Raw genomic sequence first — 19,600 nt, forward strand, 5'->3', positions numbered from 1 at the left:
GCTGAGGAGAGAAAGGGCAGTCTATGAATGGAACACATGTGTGGGCAAAGGCATAGGGTAAAGGGAACCAGTAGAATGGTTTGGCTGAAGTAGAAAACGTAGCTTTGGCTGCACATTAGAATCGCCTCTGCAGCTTTGAAAACAACTCCCCTAATGATTTTGGTTTAATTGATCTGGGCATCAGGATGTTAGAGTTTTGCAGGTGATTTTAATGTGCAGCCAAGGTTGGGGACCATTGCTGGAGTCTCTACCCAGGGTGTGGTCCACAGACCAGCAGAGCTGGCCTCACCTGGACGTGTGTTGGAAATGCAGAATCTCAGGCCCAGACCTAGGGAAGCAGCGTTTGCATTTTCACAAGGTCCCAAGTGACCCCTATGCACATTAAAGTTTGAGAACCACTGCTGTAGAGAAAAGATGAGAAATATGGTTCAAGAGGGCCCAATTACCTAACCAGATTTTCTGAGCTCTTGTGCAGGGCTGGGAATGAGTTACAGGTGTGCAGTGATAATGCTTCCCGCTCCAGCCATTAGGGATGCTTGTACTTCTTGTCACTAAGAAGTCTCATGTTAGCTGTGTGTGCTCCACAAATAGTATTGCATTTTCTTTGGGCACCTTGGGGGAAAAAGGCAGGGGTGTACCAGCTACAGCGTCAGACCTGTCAGGGGTAGAGATCCCCTGAAGATTTTTCATCCAAGGATGCTATGTTGTGATGTAGGAAGATTCTCCTGACAGACGTATAGAATGAGGTAGGTGGGGGCTGTTCTGGGGTCTGGAAGACATGTTAGGGAAGAGTTGCAATAATTCACACACAAGGTGAGCAAGGCCAAGACTAAGGAGCATTGTGTTGCTTAGGAACCTGAATAGCACTGAAATACCCATTCCCAAATCTTTAGGGCAAAGCGTGGAAGGAATTAGAACAGAGTCCCTTATATCTTTTTAGAGACACCTTGTAATGTTTTGTTTTGTTTTCATTTATCCTTGTGTGGAGAGTTCTGATGATTAAAATCTGCTTGAGGTAAATAAAGCCATAAACATTTGGCTCTCACTTGGCATCATCTTCTAGTTCTTGGTGGGTGGGATCATCTGACTTGAGGGTTATTGGTGATTTCAAAGGAGAAAGGAAAACAGTGATGGTCATCATTTGGTGATTGGGCAGTGAGGAGGAGTTTCAGGAAATGGAGAGGTTAAAAGTCCAAGTATGAAAGGCTCGCTATCGAGGGGGACTCAGGATGATATTTCTAGTAGGGGCAGCACTCACAGGGAGCCCATACGTTTCAGGAGATTATTTTGTTTGGGACAAAAAACGTTGAAATTATTAGTATGCTAAATTGATTTATCCTTCAAGGCCAAACTAAATTTGTACGTCTTCTGTGAATTCTTTCTTTCCTAGTCATCCCAGTTCCCAGCGCTCCTGGGCTCACTCAAGTGCCTGTGCAGACTCTTTCTTATTTTTTTTCTCTCTCTCACTTCCTAAAATTCTCTTTGATAATTCAACAAGTATTTTTTTAGTCCTAATATTTAAAAGGACGGTGGTACCCTACTTATTTTGTAATAGCTCACTTAGGGTTTATTTAATTTTCTTATTTATGATTGTATCCTATCTCCCAAAATAGTTGGTAAGTACCTCAAGGATGTGGACCATGTCTTATTCTTTATCTCTTCAGGGCTTTGCCTTTTGGTAAATGTGTACAAATAACGATGATTTTCTAAGATGAGTCATTTTGTTGAGGCATTTGTGACTTTATAAAATAGCTGTTTTCAGGGGTACTCAGTTAAAAATAATTTGAGATACACTTTTTCATTTTTCAAGTTTGTTGCTCTTTCTAATGAAAAGAAATGGAGGGGTGGGGAGGGAAGTCTAAAGAATCTTTAAAAATACAGTAAAAAATACAATGTGCATTTAAAACTACATAGTTTAAAAGTAAGCCGAAACAATACTATCAGAATAAATACTGGGATCTTTTTGTGCTCTCAACAGCTTATTTCAAAACAAGTTTTTAAAAATTATAAAAGTATAAAATCTTAGTACAAATCTCTTTTTTCCTAATCTTTTTGTATGGTTCTTATTTTCCTTAGTTGCTTTTCTCATGTTGCCATTTGGGTTTCTTTTACTTTCTTTTTTTCCCCTCCTGTTTGGAAGTGTTACCATTTGTTGTAAGAAGGTAACTCCTGGCCATGTTTGTAGTGAGGAGTGTTACTAGTCATCTGGATGTGACCCGCAAAGACATTTAAACTGTTAAATTGTATTTTTATGGGCAACATATTGAACTTAAATGCTTTAACAATTTTACTTAGTTTCAAATCATGACCTGCTATTTTCATGCCTTTTCTTGGAATTAGGAAACCTAGGAAATATATATGCCAAAATTCAAAAGACATATATATTTTGAAATTTGGGACACTAAAAATTGTCAGTGTCATCTAAATTTTGAAGGGGAAATTATTTTAATTGTAGTCTGCTGTCATATTAGACATTATGGTAGAAGAAATGTATATTACACATGGAATACCAGCTAGAACTTGACCAGAAAGAGTGAAACTACTTTATCAAGATTAAATCAACAACAACAAAAAGGCCTAAGCTGGGGAAAACCTTTTTAAAGAATTCCTTAATGAATCAATCAGTAGTTTATATCCTTAAAGAATTTTTTATGGTAGAGTAATGAACATTTATAACAACAAAAATAAGCCATTTCCTAACATTAGCCTCTCTGCCTACGGAGGTCATAAAAATTGTTAATGCAGATGAGGTTGCCTTCTGTTGTGTGATGCTAATAGGAAATGGATCATTGCGGTTTATGGGGTCCTTAGCCATTTTGGTTCATGATAAATGGCTGACTTCAAGTGACATTCCTTCACGGATTTCCCACTATTCATCACCTGAAAGAATGGAACCCAAACATGAAGTTGATTTTGAAGTTGTCAGGAGTTTCACTGTGGTGTAAATCCATCATAATGCAATGTTTTAATTGATTTAGGAAGAAATCGTATGAGCGAAAACACTCGTAAATGTTTTATGCTCTTATTTTCTTTTGTTCAAAAGCCAGTTTTGTGACTCTCTTATCCTGCTCTAACTTCTGCTGCCTCTTCCCTTCCCCTCCCCCTCTCCAAACATTCTCTTTTGAAAACTCCCTTGATTTTATCTTTGCAGATGCTTTGATGTAATTAAGTTGTTTTGCTCTATAAAAGCCCAAAATAAGCAGAGGGAATGAAACATATTTTCAACTTGTATGTTCATCTATATGACAGGCATTAAACAAAGTAGTATCGAAAACTTCTTCCACTGCTGTGTTCTTGCTATTATCCTGTTTTCTCCCCTTTTTCATTATCTTTTCTTGAAATATTCCCTCCTTACCACCCTTCAACAGGACACACATCATCCCTGAGTGGGGTGGAGGGACTACTGGAATAAGGTCACATTATCTATAGACTCTTGCTCTTACAAAATTATTCCCCAGCTGATTTTCAGGGAAGCCTTGCTGATACTGTTAGACTTATCCAAGATCTAGTCATGCCTGACATATGCCTAAAGGAAGTTCGAGTCTTTCCTGTGTTATCTCTGTGTGGAATGTTTATCTCTGAGGCAGAGCCTGTGTTTAATTCAGTAGCACGATGCTTTCCATGTTACTGGCATTTGAAGAGTGTTCAATATCTGGCAGGATGCTATTGAGAAAAGAAAAAGTAAATGTTCCCACAGAATGTCTTAGAATCATTTAGTGTAATTGAGATAATTTGCCATTTATTTCCTTGCTTCTTAAAGAGATATTTTTTCCCTAACTCCACCTGAACCTGACAGTACTTAAAGGGATTTGAGCCCCCTTATCTATATTCATTGTTGGAGTGAGGGTGACAGTAGGCTATTTTGGTTGCTTTGTAGAACTTAACAGGAGGAAGCCATCCCTTGGCTTTTCTTGAGGTACTGGTATGTTGGAAAGGAAGCTAGCCAAACTCTCCCTCCCAGAGGCTGTCTTTTGACACAGAATATTTTAGTTCCTAGCAGATTCCCCTGAGAGGCTTTCATGGAGCTATTCAGACTGTTGAAACATAGCCATAATTTAATTTTTGGTCTGCATTTGCATGGTACGGCCATTGGTGGCATTGAGGCTGGGGCTGGGAGGAAGTTGCTAAGGGAAAAAAAAGGAGTGAGAGAAGGAGAAAAGGAGGAAACCACAAAAAGAGACTGCGGGCATAGATACCCTGGTTAGACCACACACTTTAACAGCATTTACCATTTTTTAACTCTGGTATAGTAAAGTGAACATTGATGGCCTTTTACTTCCTTCCTTTTTCTGTTTCTTCTTCTCTGCCTTTCCCCATAGATGGGTGTAAATATGTTGAAACTAAGGAAAGGCAGACTGAAATCTAAGGTATGTAAGTTTTTCTGGGAGGGAGGGTGGAAGATTGAAAGAAACACACCTCACCACCCAAAGAATGCCTTCAGAGTGAACAGTAAATAGAATTATGCTTTTTTGGAGGAGGTGGGGGGGGGGGGTTCCGTTTCATAGGGTTTTAATTACTACTGTCAAAATACAAAATTACAACAAATTTAGTTTTGGATAGAATTGGCTTTTATTTGTGATTCATGAATTGGGGCAGCCTCCATTCTACAAAATAGAATGAGAGCTCCCACCGGGCAGTGGCAGAACAGTGGGTTTTGTAAGGTGAAAACAAGGAAACAGAACAATAGGAAAAAAACTGATTAACATCAGGTCACTTCAAGTTACTTTTTCTGTAAGGGTTGAAGCAGAGGGGACTTCCTTATTATGCTGACTCAGGTAGACTGGAATCTCCTGTTTTCAGAAAAAAAAACTGGTCTGTTTTAGGATCTGTTTCCTTAAAGCTTCAGTTTGATTATGTGGCATTTAACATGGGTGACTCCATTTTGGTTTTGTCTGGTCTGTTGGGGCCTCATTGTTGGCTTAGTCTGAACAATGGCGTCCCATACCATCCATCGACATTGCCACACCTTTTGAATGCACTGTGTTCTTGAAGTCTAGGTCTTCACATGAACACTTTTAAGGTGAATCTTGAAGTGTTTCGCATTCATTCTCACTCCCTGGGTGCAAGTTACTGTCATCTGTTAGACTTGCACAGAAACTGCCAAATAATCCCTCAGAATTAAACTAAAAGTTAGGGGGAAAAAAGTCCGTAAGTGGAAAATTATTGTTCTTTTGGAGGTTTTTAAATTCTGAAATTTATTGGAAATAAATTTTTAGAAGAACTAAACTTAATATTAAGCATAAATATAACGTTTTCCTGGGACTTTCTAATTGGTTTTGGAAATTCTCACTAAAGAATTGGTTAGCTGTTAATGATTTTCTCTCTTCACTTACTGATTCAAAGGTGTGATGTTAGTTTTACCCCGTAGGCTGTTACTTTGCTTCTTTGCACTTCAAAAAGATCTAAGGTCCCTCACTGATTATGACTTTGCCACTTCCTGCCCTATTGTCCTCACAAAGGGGTTTGGTGAGTTTAGACCTCACTGTAAAGAAATCAGCCCAAGTAAAAATTCTTGATATTTGCATGTCTATTAAACTCAACACATGTGCTTTTCATTTGAACCTGTTTAACTGTATAATTTATAAGGCAATACTTACTGGGACTTGAGAGTCCTCTTGTGAAAGTTGAAATGCCTTTCACTTACTTCCTTTCATGAGGAATCCTGCAATAAAATAAGAGAGCCAGTCAACTAGAAGCAAAGACTGTGGGGAACAACCAGGTCAGGAGATGTTTACATTTCCATGAAATTCTGTGGACCTACAATCAAAATTTAAAAAGCATTAATGTATTATTAACACCTTTTAGTCAAATGCCCCTCGTAGAATTTGCTCATCTTTTGATGTAGCAGTACTGATAAACCTTTCTGCAATAGTCATGCCTTTTCCTAGATATCATCTGGGAGTGACCATTGTGTTCAGGCTTGAACTAGCAGAGCAATGCATCTGGTTCTGAATCAGGAGAGTATTGCCTTGACTTGCTTTCGAATCTTCATTAGCTAAGCCCATGTTATTTTTCTCCTGGTTGTGGTCATTCTCTGCTACAAGTAATTGTCAGTCATGTGGTTTTTGGTGGGGGAATACTTGAACTAAGTTGGCAAGGGCATCAAGCAAACAAAGATATTTCAGTTTTTGGTTTTATGATTACAACTTTACATCATCCTGTGTTTTTTCAGCACTTTACTATGTGAAGCACAACAGCCTACAGAGTAAATTTAAAGACACAGTCTCCACCTCTCTCGAGCATGTTTCTAATAGTATCTTTCATTTGGATTGTTAAAAAACAGAATATATCTGACCTTTCCACAGAACTCCAGATTCATACATACAACTGCCTACTCTACATCTCCACTTGGATATTAATAGGTATCTAAGGTATAATATGTACAAAATGCAACCCTTGATTCCCCTACATAACCATTCTACCTACCTCAAACCTATTTTTCTCCAATTTCTTCCCCTTTGCAGTTATTGACAATACCTAGCGGCCCAGGTCAAAAACCTAGGAGTTATTTTTTATTTTTTCTCCCCCTACGTATATATCCTGGATTCAATCTGCCCGCAGGCCTATCTCCAGAATAGGTTCCCAGTCTGTCCACTTCTTCCCATGTCTATTTTCCCACTGTAGTTCCAGCCACCATCACCTCTTACTTGAATGACTACAGTGGCCTTTTCTTCCCTACAACCTTTTCTCCATGCAGAGCCAGAGTGATCCTTTTAAATCAGAGGTCAGATCCTCTCTAGCTCAAAACCCTACAGCAACTTCCCATCACTCTTGGAACAAAATCCAAATTCCTTGCCCTGCAAGGGTCTGCATGGTCTGGTATCTCCTTAACTCTACTGTCTTATCTCCTATCATTTTCCTTTCACTTACTGGCCTTCTTACTATTCCTCAAACCTACTCAGCTCATTCCCACCTCAAGGTTTTTATCTTAGCTGATCTTTGTCCTGGAATGCTCTTTCCCCAGATCATCTCATGGCTGACTTCTTGCTGTTCAAGTCTTACCTAAAATGCCAACTCCTCAGAGGGGCTTTCCCTGAGCATCTCATGTAGATTACATCTCTTCTTCCCCTGGTAATCTTCATCCCATTACCTTACTTTATTCCTAGCAAAGATCACTATCTAAAGTTCTTATTTATTTAGGCTACCTATTGTAATTCACCATCCCTCTCCTCTGAATGTATGCTTCTTGAGGGGGTGGGACTTTGTCTTGTTCACAGAGGTATCCCCAGTGCTTATAACACTGCCTGGTATGTACAGTTTGTGCTTAATAAATGTTTACAGTCAAATTAGTCAATGAGAATATTTAGGACTGGGTGCAGTGGCTCACACCTGTAATCCTAGCACTCTGGGAGGCTGAGGCGGGAGGATCGCTTGAGGTCAGGAGTTTGAGACCAGCCTGAGTAACAGTGAGACCCTGTCTCTGCTAAAAATAGAAAAAATTAGCCAGGTGTGGTGGTGCATGCCTATAGTCCCAGCTACTTGGGAGGCCAAAGTGGGAGGATCACTTGAGCCCAGAAATTTGAGGTTACAATGAGCTATGTTGACACCACTGCATTCTAGCCAGGGGGACAGAGTGAGACTCTGCCTAAAACAAACAAACAAAAAACAAAATTAGGCCCATGAGGAATATAAACTGCTGAATCAGTAAAAGTAAGTACAGATTATATTTTAGTGAGAATACTTCTGCCAGATTTTCATGATAAGTAGTTCATAGGCAAAGAAATTCTGGTTATTCTATCAACTTGTGACAAGGAAAAAGAGACTGGCAATCATAGTTACCTTTTTCTCTTGTAGTATCTGTTCATGTAAACTGGTCATCATTTGTCAGTTCACATATCTTTTATTTGCAACTTGATGTGAGTGTTATATGCTTGAACAACAGTACAAAGTGTACTCCTTGCAGATAAGAGTCTGAAATTGTCAGTACTCATTATGATGAGAACAGCTTGCACAGAACACTCGGCCACGCATATGTCTTTCTCAAGAAAGAAAACATCAAATTGCAGACTGAGTGTGGTAAACAACAGTTCATTTAACTGTAAAGTTTCTGAATATATAATGATTTTCCAAGAATTGATGAATATATAGGTAATGAAAACTTACTATTTATTTTGTGATTATAAATCTTTGCAAATCAAGTATAATAAATTGGGTATATGCCTTTGATTAAAGCAGAAAAGTGAAGAAAACGGAAAGATATTTTTCTTTTCCTTGCTGTGGTTTGCTAACAAATGTTCGTAGGCTACAGGTTGCAGACTCATCAAGATTAAAAGATGATAATGATATTTTGTTTTCATCTCTTTTATTTCTGAGACCACTCCAGAATTCTTAGACTCTTCCCAGTATTCCATTGTGTTATTTTCTGTCATTTGAGTGATAATATTTTCCCTCTGCTTTCTTTTTTTTTTAATTTCAGCATATTATGGGGGCACAAATGTTTAGGTTACATACATTGCCTTTGCCCTACCTGAGTCAGAGCTTCAAGCATGTCCATCCCCCAGACGGTGCACACTGTATCCATTAGGTGTGTATATGCCCATCCCCTCCTCCCCTCTCCCTTCTGCTTTCTTAGGAAAAGTAGCAGGCTTTGAAGTTAAGAACTTTTCCCAGTGACACTCTTCATAAATTTCCCAGCCTCAGCTGTCTTTTCTGTGTTCTACTGCCTGGGAGCAGTGTTTGCCTTAGAAGTTTTGGGCACCTTTCCTTCCCCCTATTCCATTGGCAAATCCCCAAATCTGAGTTCTGCTGTATGTTCTCATGCTAAAACTTTTAGTTATATGCAGCAGTCACCATTAATCCTTTGATTGGTTCCCCCACCAGGATTGGTAGATCTGTGGCTCACTGATTCAGGTCAGGCTGAATTAAATCTCACAATTTCTCTGTTCTTTGAATGTAACTTTCTAAATTGGGATGTGATTTTTGTTCTAGATGAAATCCTACTTTTAAATGAAAAGGGCAGTCCTAACAGTCAGGTTTTGACCATCGATACAGAATAAGAGTTTAAAAGTGATTCTTTCTCATTGGACTGTGGGTAGATTGATCATGAATTGGCATCTTGAAGATTTCTAAACATCACTGGTTCAGGGATGGAAATCACCTCTTGTTAAAGATACCTTCCTTTGCCCCTTCTGACTGCCTTTCTGCCCTTGTCAGCTCTGGCTCTCCCTAGCCAGGAGGCTGTCTGTGAGGACTACAGCAACGTGCTGTGCAGGAGACCCAGGGCAGGGAGGAGTGAGGTCAGGCTAATTACTCTTCTGCTCCCTCCTAGTGCGGTTGCCTTGGGCTGCCCGTGCCCCTCGACCTAAGGTCATGGTTCTTTGCTATAAGACTTTCTCCTTTTGGGTTTCTGCAATCAATTCTCCTTCTCATCTCTTTTCCGCCATGAGTGGTAACAGTTCTCCTTGTTGCTGATGCCAGATTATAGCAGTATCCCTTGTAGTACCCCTACACCATGTCCATATCTTTGCAAATTGTCCCTTTCAAATACATTTCCACAAATTATTCTAATTTGAATGTGCCTTTGCCATCTGTTTCCTGTTGAGATCCTGTCTGATACAAATGACTCTTATTGTTTCTTGGATTTTGGATGCTATCAACTATTTTTGACTAAGTAGCTACTATATAGATATCACCTTAACAGAGTCTATGGAGTGGACACAAAATAGTCGCTGCCTTCTTGAGGATCTATCATGTGAGATAGACAGCTTCTCCTTTACCTTTTTCAGTATTCAATCAATGTTCACTGAATAGCTACTGTAAACCAAATGTGGAGTATGGATCTCAGGCAAATAGAAAGCCTAGCACTATTTGGTCTCTGCCGTTATAAATTGTTACCTGTATATTTACAGATCAGTCTAGGTGTTCAGATAATTATAATTCACAGTCCTGAACCAGGCAGACATAAAGTCCCTCCATCCCAGCCTCACACATTTTTCAGGATTGAACAATGGCTAAGAGTATCATCACCACTATCATTGTCATCCTCATCACTGGCCCATAAGAAGCTGATTGGGAGCACATGGAGGGCATGGGCTTTGACTTATTCATCTTTAGAGCTTTAGCACCACACCAGTGCCTTGCCTGAGCCTGCAGAGGTCTTTAACCCTGTGATTTATTTTGTTGGGTCATACCATCAGTTTTGGAAACCTCTCTAATGTCCAGTTTCTGAACTTCTGTCAGTGATTTTTGTGGCTCTGGACTAAGGAGGGAGGTATCAACCTGATTTCTGAGTCCTTACAGCCCAGAGTGCTATAGACCCTCATTAGTCTTCAGTAGTCTCCTGCCTTGAGAGCTTGATAAGAAAGCAGAAAATCATCAGCCTGTCTAGTTGTGCCTGATGCCTGGTCTTGGCCTGGTCTGTTCTTAATCTCCAGCTCTTAGTTCTATACAGAGACCTCTGCAATTCTCAAGTGTGACCATTTCCTGAGCTCTTAACAGGACCTCTTTTGTGCCGTCATCTCTTTGGATGGAAATCTTGCAGAGTGTCAAGGAAACCCTTCTGGGCAGATGGAAGATTTCAGTTGAGGACAAGTCTTCTTTTCTTTATGTTAGCACTGTGTAAAACATATGCCATGTCTATATTTCATAAAAAGGGGCCTATGGTGAAATAGATCTGAGCAATTGTCTTTAAAAAGTTTCTTCACTGTAGGATATCTCTTAAGGCTGTTGGCCACATTTTAGGAAAACCTGCTTTGTATAGTGGAGTTGTATCCTCTAGAATCTCAGGCTGTAGTGACTTTCCTTACACAGCTTTCAATACCTGCTAACCCAGAAGAGCTACTAGAGTCAGAAGATATATTAATAGTATTAGGCAGGTCGGGAAAGATTTGACACTCCCTGTTCTGTGCTAGGGGGAGCAATGTGTGTGAGTGGACCAGCCCAGAGGGTAAGGCCTCATGTTCATCTTTAGCATCGTGATGTGAGGATGTTTTGGCAGCCTTGTACTTCACATTCTCAACAGTAGGCATCATCAATCTACACTACAGCCCAAACTCTCCCTGACAGGTGTGGGGGTGGAGCAGGGGCAGCGTACCTCACCATGACCCTGTTTGCATGATCTAAAGGCCATGGGGGCAGCCAGAATAAAATCTGCTGCACTTTACTGAATGACTAGGACCTGTTATGAAAAAGTAAAAGTTACCCTCTGGCCTCTTTTCCCTACTCTATCTCTTGTAACTGGCTTCAAGTCTCTCTCTCCTCTTTTCTTTCATGACTCATCTTGCCCGTTCTCTGTGAGTGAGCAAAACACAATTCTATAGCTATATGGTTTCATCTACATCAGGGTCTGGCAGTGTCTGAAGACACTTTCAGTTGTCACATGGGGGGAGTGCTACTCGAATCCAGTGGGTAGAGGACAAGGATGCTGCTAAACATCCTACAATACACAATACGCCCTCCCCCTCCACTATGAAGACTTATCCGGCCCAAAATATTAATAGCTCTAAGGTTGAGAAACCCTAATGTATACCTTAATCTGCCCAGTAGAACTTTCTGTGATGATGAAAGTGTTCTATACAGTAATTACTAGTGGTGATGGAGCACTTGAAATGTAGCTAGTGCAACTGAGGAACTGAATTTTTAATTTAATTTTTGTTTAAACGGCCACACTATGGCTAGAAGCTACCATACTAGACAGTGCAAATCTAGACCATGGGTCCTGTCCAAATACCTTGGTTTACAAATGCTTGGCAGAAATGGCTGGTACCTGAGAGATGGGAAGATTGGTGAGAGAATTTAGAGGAAGCTGCAAGGGTAGTGAGTCTTTAAGAAGCTGTGAGACTGAAGGCAGGGTGGTCTCCTATGGAGAAGACAGGAGGTTTTTGTTTTTGTAAGCAACAGACATTTCATTATCGTCAGATTCTGTGGGTTAGAAATTCAAACTGTGCAGAGCAGTGATGACTTTGTCTCTGCCCTACAATATCTGGGGCCTCAGCTGGGGGCGGGAGGGCTAGAATGATTTAAAGTTCTCTCTTAGGGATGACTTGAAGCCTGGGTTCAAATACAGCTGTCAGTGTGGCTTGGGCTTCCTCACAGCATGAAGGTTATTTGGACTTCTTACATGGTGGGACAGGGCTTTAAGAGTAAGTAGACCTAGGAATAAGGTGGAAGCTTCATGGCCTTTTATGATCTAGCCTCTGAAGTCATATTGTATCACTTCTGCCATATTTTATTAGGTTAAGTCATTACAAGCCTGCCATAAATCAGTGGGGCAATACATAGACCTGACCCCTCATCAGAATAAAAAGCAAAGAATCTTTCGCCATATTTTAAAACCATTACCCATTTACCTGAGCCTTTTTTAAAATTTATTTTTTAATTGACAAAGTAAAAATTGTATATATTTATCATGTTCAATGCATTGTTTTGAAATATGTATACATTGTAAAATGGCTAAGTCAAGCTAAATAACAAGTGCCTTACCTCCCATACTTACCATTTTTGTGGTAACACTTAAAATCTACTCTCTTAGCAATTTTCATGAATACAATACATTGCTATTAACTATAGGCACCATGTTGTACAATAGCTCTCTTGAACTTATTCCTCCTGTTTAACTGCAATTTTGTATCCTTTGACCAACTTCTCCCCAATCTCCTCCTCACCCCATTCCTACTCCCTGATAACCACCACTCTCTCTACTTCTGTAAGTTCAACTTTTTTTATACTCCATGGTATTTAGAAGATAGAAGGTTTGGAGGAGCCTTGTCATCAGGAAGTTTATATGAGAGAGCTCAGAAAGCCACCTGGTACCTTATGTTGAAAGTTGAAACTATATATAGTCATACATCACTTAAGGATGGGGATATGTTGTTAGGTGAGAAATGTGTTGTTAGGTGATTTAGTCATTGTGTAAGCATCTTAGAGTGAACTTAACACAAATCTAGCTGGTATAACCTACGACATACCTAGGCTGTGTGGTATAGCCTACTGCTCCTAGGTTGCAAACCTGTACAGCATGTTGCTGTACTGAGTACTGTACACAATTGTAACAGAATGGTAAGTATTTCTGTATCTACACACATCATAGAAAAGGTACAGTAAAAATACACTCTTATGCTCTTATAAGGCCACATTCATATATGCAGTCTGTTGATGACCAGAACATTGTTACGCAGCACATGACTATTTATTTTAGAATGAACAGAGAATCAGATAAACTGTTCAGGAAAAGAGAAAGCTTAAGTTAGTGAACTAAACGCAATGGATATAGAGGGAAGAAATGATGGTGGATTAAGTAATGAGGAAGGTCGATAAAGAAATGTGGAAGGAGAAAAAGGTAACATGATGAGAGAGGGGCTGGAAGAAGAGTGTGGCCAAGACAGGTGGAGGGCTTGCTTCATGGAGGAAAATTAGTTGTCAGCTCTTCTCCTCCTTCTTTCTTCTACTTAGTGTCACTGGGCATTTCTTTTTTTCTGTACCCATGTCTATCAGTCAGGGTCCCAGCAGGGCACACATGACACACTCAAACTGGGATGATTTGGGGAGAATTTTATAAAGCAACTGTTTACAAAGTTGTAGGTAGAACATAGAGCAGCACGTGGGACAGTGCAGGTTCTGTCCTTGCAATGCAGAGGACTCTGAGGAAAAAGCTATCTGGTAGGGGCTGTGACCTTCAGGGGAGGATTCAGGCAGCTGTAGCAGATCTGGCTGGAGGAAAATACTCTGAATTCATTCTCCTCCTTGCTTACAATCTCCCTCCCTTCAGGGTTCCCATAGGTCCACCCCAACTGGAAGCCAGAGCACAGGTACCCTGGGTGGCTGTGATGCACACAGGCCAGCCTCCTGGTGTAGAGCAGGGTCTATCCAACACATCATGACTACTCTTTTTGCTTTCAACCTTCTCCTTCCCCTCTGAATAGCCCTACGTGTAACTTTTTTCTTCCACTGTTAGTCAGCCTTTGTCCTTTACAGTTAAGACTATTTTGACTCCAGCAAGTACATGTATAGTACTGGTATTATAACCCTTTGGGATGATTTCTCAGCATCTGTGCTCTGCCTCTCTAGCAACAGAGACTCTTAGGTGCTCTAACTTCTTAGCTTCCTTTAAAAAAAAAATACCTGGTATTCCAGCTCTCTCATGGACCAACGCCTGCTAATTTGCCTGGCCTGAGGTCACTTTTCTGTGCTGGAAGCAGCCCTTCACCTGTACCCAGGGAGACAGTGAATGACCATATAGCCTTCTCCAAAAGAATTTCCCAAGTATGTTGTATTTACCTGCCAGCAGGAGGCATTAGAAGTCATAAGGGTGTTAAAAGGTGTTGGTTTTCATATCACTGAGAAATTAAACTTGTTGACATCCCTTTGCCCTGATTTAATCATCCAGGGCTAAAGTAAGAAGGGCTAAACTAGGTTGGAAATGGATGGGTGAGATACAAAGGATGTTTCAGAGGTGGAATGTATAGGTCCGAGCATCTAGTTAGACATAGGAGAAATGGAAAAGGAGCAAAAGGTAAAATCACTTCAATAGTCCAACTCTGAGTAATTGGGAGAACTGTGGTATCATTAACCCAGGAAAAGACAACAGAGTGAGCAGCATATTTGCTTGGGAAGTTGAGTTATGTCTGGGGCATGTTGAGCTTGAAATGGTGGTAAGGTAGTCTGTGGAGATGTTGTAGAGGCATTTAAAGATGCATGTCTGGAGCTTAAGGGAGTGATTGAGGCTAGAAACAAAGAAGAGGTGTTTAAGGATGTACAAATGGGTGGGATCCCCAAAGGGGAGAGGATTAGAGGCTTCTCAAAATTAAGATCATCATAAGAGTCACTACTTGATATTAAAAAGTTGACTACACCACCTCTTCCAAAGACTTGCACCTTCAGTAGGTTTGGGCTGATACAGTTGTCCTAGGAATATTCATTTTTAATAAGCACCCCTAAGTGATTCAGATGTACTTTGAGAAGCACTATATTTTAACAGAAGTTTCAGAGACTAAATTAAGGAGGACCAGTGCTCTGTTAGGTTACAGAGAAAGAGGAGAAGTGAAGAATGAGGATTAGATGAGTGGAAGAGGTTTCTGAGTTGTGCTGTGTGAGCCAAGCCATGGACAGGCAGAGCTGGGACATGAAGAGCTGGTAGAGGAGTGGATGGAGTATCGAGAATATAGCAATTAACAGTGTTAAATGCTGCAGAGCAGAGGTTCGCAAATTTTTTGGTCTTAGGAACACTTTACATTCTTAAAAATTATGGAGGATCCCAAGGAACTTTTGTTAAGTGAGTTATATCCAGTGGTGTGCTGGTAAACCAATTCTCCAAAACAAAAGCTCTGATTTGTGGTGTTTTCTGATTTCCATTGTATGAACTCCCACCTACCCATCTCAAACTATGAATAGCTTTCTTGCAAACTGAGGCAAGCCAGCTCCAACACACCACTGGGTAATCTATTGATATTTACCATAATAATATTTACAACTAGGATTTAAAAAGATTTAAAAATAAAAATAATCATTCACTACATGTTAACATTAACACATTCTTAGGAAAAATAACTTTTCTAAAACAAGAAGAAATACAAGGGCAACATTGTTTTATATTTTTTGCAAGTCTCTTTAATATCTGCTTAATAGAAATATAAATGGCTCCTCATCTCTACTTCTGTGTTCAGTATATTGCAATATTATATGTCATATAGCCTCTGGAAAAGTATATTTAGGAGAGAACGAATGGAAAAGATGAATTCCATCTTAGTATTATTATGAAAATAGTTTTGACTTTGCAGATACCCTGAAAGGATCTCAGATACCCCCCGGGTCCTTATACCACACTTTGAGAACTACTACTATACAGAAAGGGGGGTCACAAAATTTTATTGATTTCATATGCTATTAGTAAGAGTTTGAGTAATCATTTCCCCTACTGTATCAATATGCTAAACACATTGTAAAAAAAATACAAAATAAAAAATTTTAAGGTTGAAATTAAAAACATTAGCAAGAGTTTAAGGTTTTTTTTTCTTGTACATCAAGTATTGTCTTGCACAGTACACAGCTCCTTAGAGACCCATGGTTGTAAAGAATGAAGCCTTTGAACATAAGGCCTTTGAGTTTGGTGAGTAGAGGGCCCATATTGTCAACCTTTGAGAAAACAGTATCCGTAAAGTGGTTAATACAGTAGTAATGTGTACAAAGAGTAGAGGGGGTGATAGAGGAGAAGAAGTCGAGATAAACTGCTCTTACGCTTGGTGAGGGACAGAAAGACAATAATTTTCTTGGCCAGGCAAGGACTAGGTACATTTGAATGGAGACACTTTGAAAGAAGCCAAATATCACTGTAAGCATTAGTTATCTTTAACTTCTCTCGCAAGAGCAAAATTAAAAAAATGATAAAATCCTTGGTGGATACTTTGGAGATATTCTGAGAATGATGTTTTTATAACAGAGTCAAGCAATATAGCTAATAGTTGCATGGAGGTTTGTTTATTCTAAGTAGGTCAGAACAAGTCATTCTAATGCTTTTGAACTGGCATCATCAGGCAGGACTGACCTCTCATTTTGCAAATAGGTACTCCTCTTCACAAATAAACATATTTTCACAAATGGGCTACTGGAGTCCTCTGAAAAATGATAAATTATGCCCAAAGTGTCACCATTCACCTCCCTGCTCAATATATCTTTCCCTCCTCTAGGCACATGTACTGTTCAACATGGGAACTTTATTCTAAAGATATTATGCTTTGCTAGATACCACCTAACCCCAGAAAGGGTTCAGTTGTAGTATGTTAAGATGTCAAGCATGCAGAGGTACATGCATTTTTGCTAGCCACTCTCGGTGGCAGGGGATTTCAATAGCCAAAAGAAAATATCTCTGGTAGTAGAATTTTTTTTTTTTTTTTTTTTTGAAACAGAGTCTCACTCTGTTGCCCGGGCTAGAGTGCTGTGGCATCAGCCTAGCTCACAGCAACCTCAAACTCCTGGGCTCGAGCAATCCTACTGTCTCAGCCTCCCAAGTACCTGAGACTATATAGGCATATGCCACCATGCCTGGCTAATTTTTTCTATATATTTTGAGTTGTCCAGCTAATTTCTTTCTTTCTTTCTTTCTTTTTTTTTTTAGAGTCTAGCGGCTTTTATTAGGTTTGTCTCCTATGCCATGAACTCACAGGGGATAGGTTCCAACAAGGCTCAAGGTCCTTTTCTTATGCTTCTTACAAAGTGTGCTATGCACGGATCCGGTCCCAGCACCTCAGGCTCCTCTCCACTGCTTCTCACAAAGTGTGAGACACCTATTATGCCATGAATTCATAGGGAATAGGTTCCAGCAGCTCGGGCTCCTTTCCATTGGTTCTCACAAAGTGTGCTTCTCTGGGTGGAGCAGGCTGGTGCTTCAGTTGAACCCAGGTACCTTTCTCTTTGGCTTCCTTCTTTTTCTGATCATTTTCCTTCACACATTTCAGGAAGCTATCTCGGCTCTTAGAGTGCTTAATGTGCTCAATACCCACATTAATCCTCTTGGCAAGAATCTTGCCCTTAACTTGTTTGTTTACAACAATTCCAACAGCATGCTAGGTAACATTGTAGACTCTTCCAGTTTTACCGTGGTAACACTTGTGGGGCATGCCTTTTTGAACAGTACCCATTCCCTTGATGTCTACAATATCACCTTTCTTGTAGATTTGCATGTATGTGGCCAAAGGAACAACTCCATGTTTTCTAAAAGGCCTAGAGAACATGTATTGGGTACCTCTCCTCTTTCCCTTTGTGTTCGTCATTTTGGCGAATTATTGGAAGAATTCTATTTTTTTAGTAGAGACGGGGTCTTGCGCTTGCTCAGGCTGGTCTTGAACTCCTGAGCTCAACGATCCGCCCACCTCGGCCTCCCAGAGTGCTAGGATGACAGGCGTGAGCCATCGTGCCTGGCCTCTGGTAGTAGAATTTTAATGAGTGTGAAAGAAAAATAGGAGGCAGGAAGGTAATTGCCAAACGAATCCACAGAGGCAACTGTCTCCTCCACCAGCTCTGAAAAATCCATTTTGGGGGCTTTAATACATATTGTACATTATGAAGACAACAAAAATGTATTTTATTCAGTCCTTACTAAATACCAATAACTGTTATGAGCTAACTCATGTTACCTCATTTAAATCCTCAAGACAGCCCAGCAAGGCAAGTGGTATTATCAACATTTTGCAGAAGACAAGGTTCTGAAAGGTGAGGAAACTTACACAAGGTTGCCCAGCTGATGAGAGGCAAAGAAGGAGTGCAAATCCACTGATACAAGACTCCTCTCTTTTACCCCTGTGCTCTGAGATAGCCATAGCAGCAGTGATCCAAAACAACAGAGTGTTCAAGACGTTTGTTTTTGGTTTGTAGTTTTCTAATGTAATTTCATAACAGACTAATCATGCCAACAAAAAGTGAGAAAGTATATGGGTTTTAAATACTTTCTCCCCATGTTTATCTTTCCACTAAAACTCAAAAAAAAAATAAAAAAAAACCCCACTTTCCTCGAACTTGGATCCAAACAACATTTCTTAGAATCCTCTGAAATACTTGGCTCAGATTTATGTCCTCTCCAAAGCCAAATGACTCTGTTATTTCCCCGTCTTTATGAAGAATAAAACAATAGTGACTTCTTTTATTTCTCTTTACTCACCATGTTTGTATGGGCTTTTTTCCTCCTCAACATGAATTTTAATTTTTTAAGTAAACAAAATAATCATTTACCAATCTCTTGCTTATCCTGGTGTCAAAAAGTGGGCAATTCTTTTCTCTGACTGGCTACAGCAGAAACAATAAGGGAATTTCTGCAGAAGGGATTACTTAGTACATAGGAATTGTTTGTCTCACCTGTTTGCCTGCTCTTCCTAAGTCTGCTATCAGTGATTTTTCACCGAGGTAGCATAATTACCAAGTTGCTATGGTAAAGGTGCTTCTATTCTTTGCCACAGTTTCTTTGTAATACTTGCTGTTTACACAACCCATTCTTAGACTCTCAGAGGTGATGGGAGAAAGTCTAGAAAGATTAGAAAGATCCAATTGGCTTTGTGAAAGCTTGGAAACAGACACTTGGAAAACTAGTAAACTCCTCAAGGCCAAAAATGATTAATGATTCTTCTATAAGCCCTTAGCACTTGGAACAAGGTCTGCTTGACACGTAGTAGGCACTAGATAAATGTTTGTTAAACAGGAAATGACGGCAGCTTTAAGATGTCAGTAGGAACACCAAAACAACAAGGTCAGGGCATCTGATTTGTGAAATGGGAAAGATTTATGACTTAAAGATTTATGACGCAGTATTTCCTAATTTTCTATTTCATGGTTTGTGTTTTGTGGATAATTTTAGACCAGTGGTTGGCAAACTTTTTCTCTAAAGGGCCAAATAGTAAATATTTTAGGCTTTGTAAGCCAGCAATGTATGTTCTCTGTTGCAGTTACTCAACTCTGCCCTTGGAATGTGAAAGCAGCTCTAGACAATATGAAAATGAATGAGCATGGCTGTGTTCCAGAAATATTTTATTTATGAAAATAGGCTGCAGGCTGGATTTGGTGGGAGGGTCATGGTTTATCCATTCTTGATTTTAAGGGTTGAAATTTAATGGACTTTGTATTGAAAGATACTTTGTGAGTCAGTTTCCTATCTTAAAACAAAATGACCATATGTAAAAGT

At 39.8% G+C, this 19,600-nt stretch overlaps 1 protein-coding gene and 1 pseudogene across 6 annotated transcripts in view; one reads left to right on the forward strand and one right to left on the reverse strand.

Annotated features, from left to right (window-relative positions):
* Positions 1 to 19,600, forward strand: part of GREB1L (GREB1 like retinoic acid receptor coactivator) — a 253,833-nt gene that overhangs the window by 56,902 nt on the left and 177,331 nt on the right. The gene's annotated exons all lie outside the window — the stretch shown is intronic.
* Positions 17,213 to 17,710, reverse strand: LOC123621909 (annotated as a pseudogene). The gene has a single exon (XR_006729327.1). The product of XR_006729327.1 is annotated as a 60S ribosomal protein L21-like (transcript).

The sequence above is a fragment of the Lemur catta genome, chromosome 16 (genome assembly GCF_020740605.2).
Source record: "Lemur catta isolate mLemCat1 chromosome 16, mLemCat1.pri, whole genome shotgun sequence".
In the NCBI taxonomy this organism is placed as follows: domain Eukaryota; kingdom Metazoa; phylum Chordata; class Mammalia; order Primates; family Lemuridae; genus Lemur; species Lemur catta.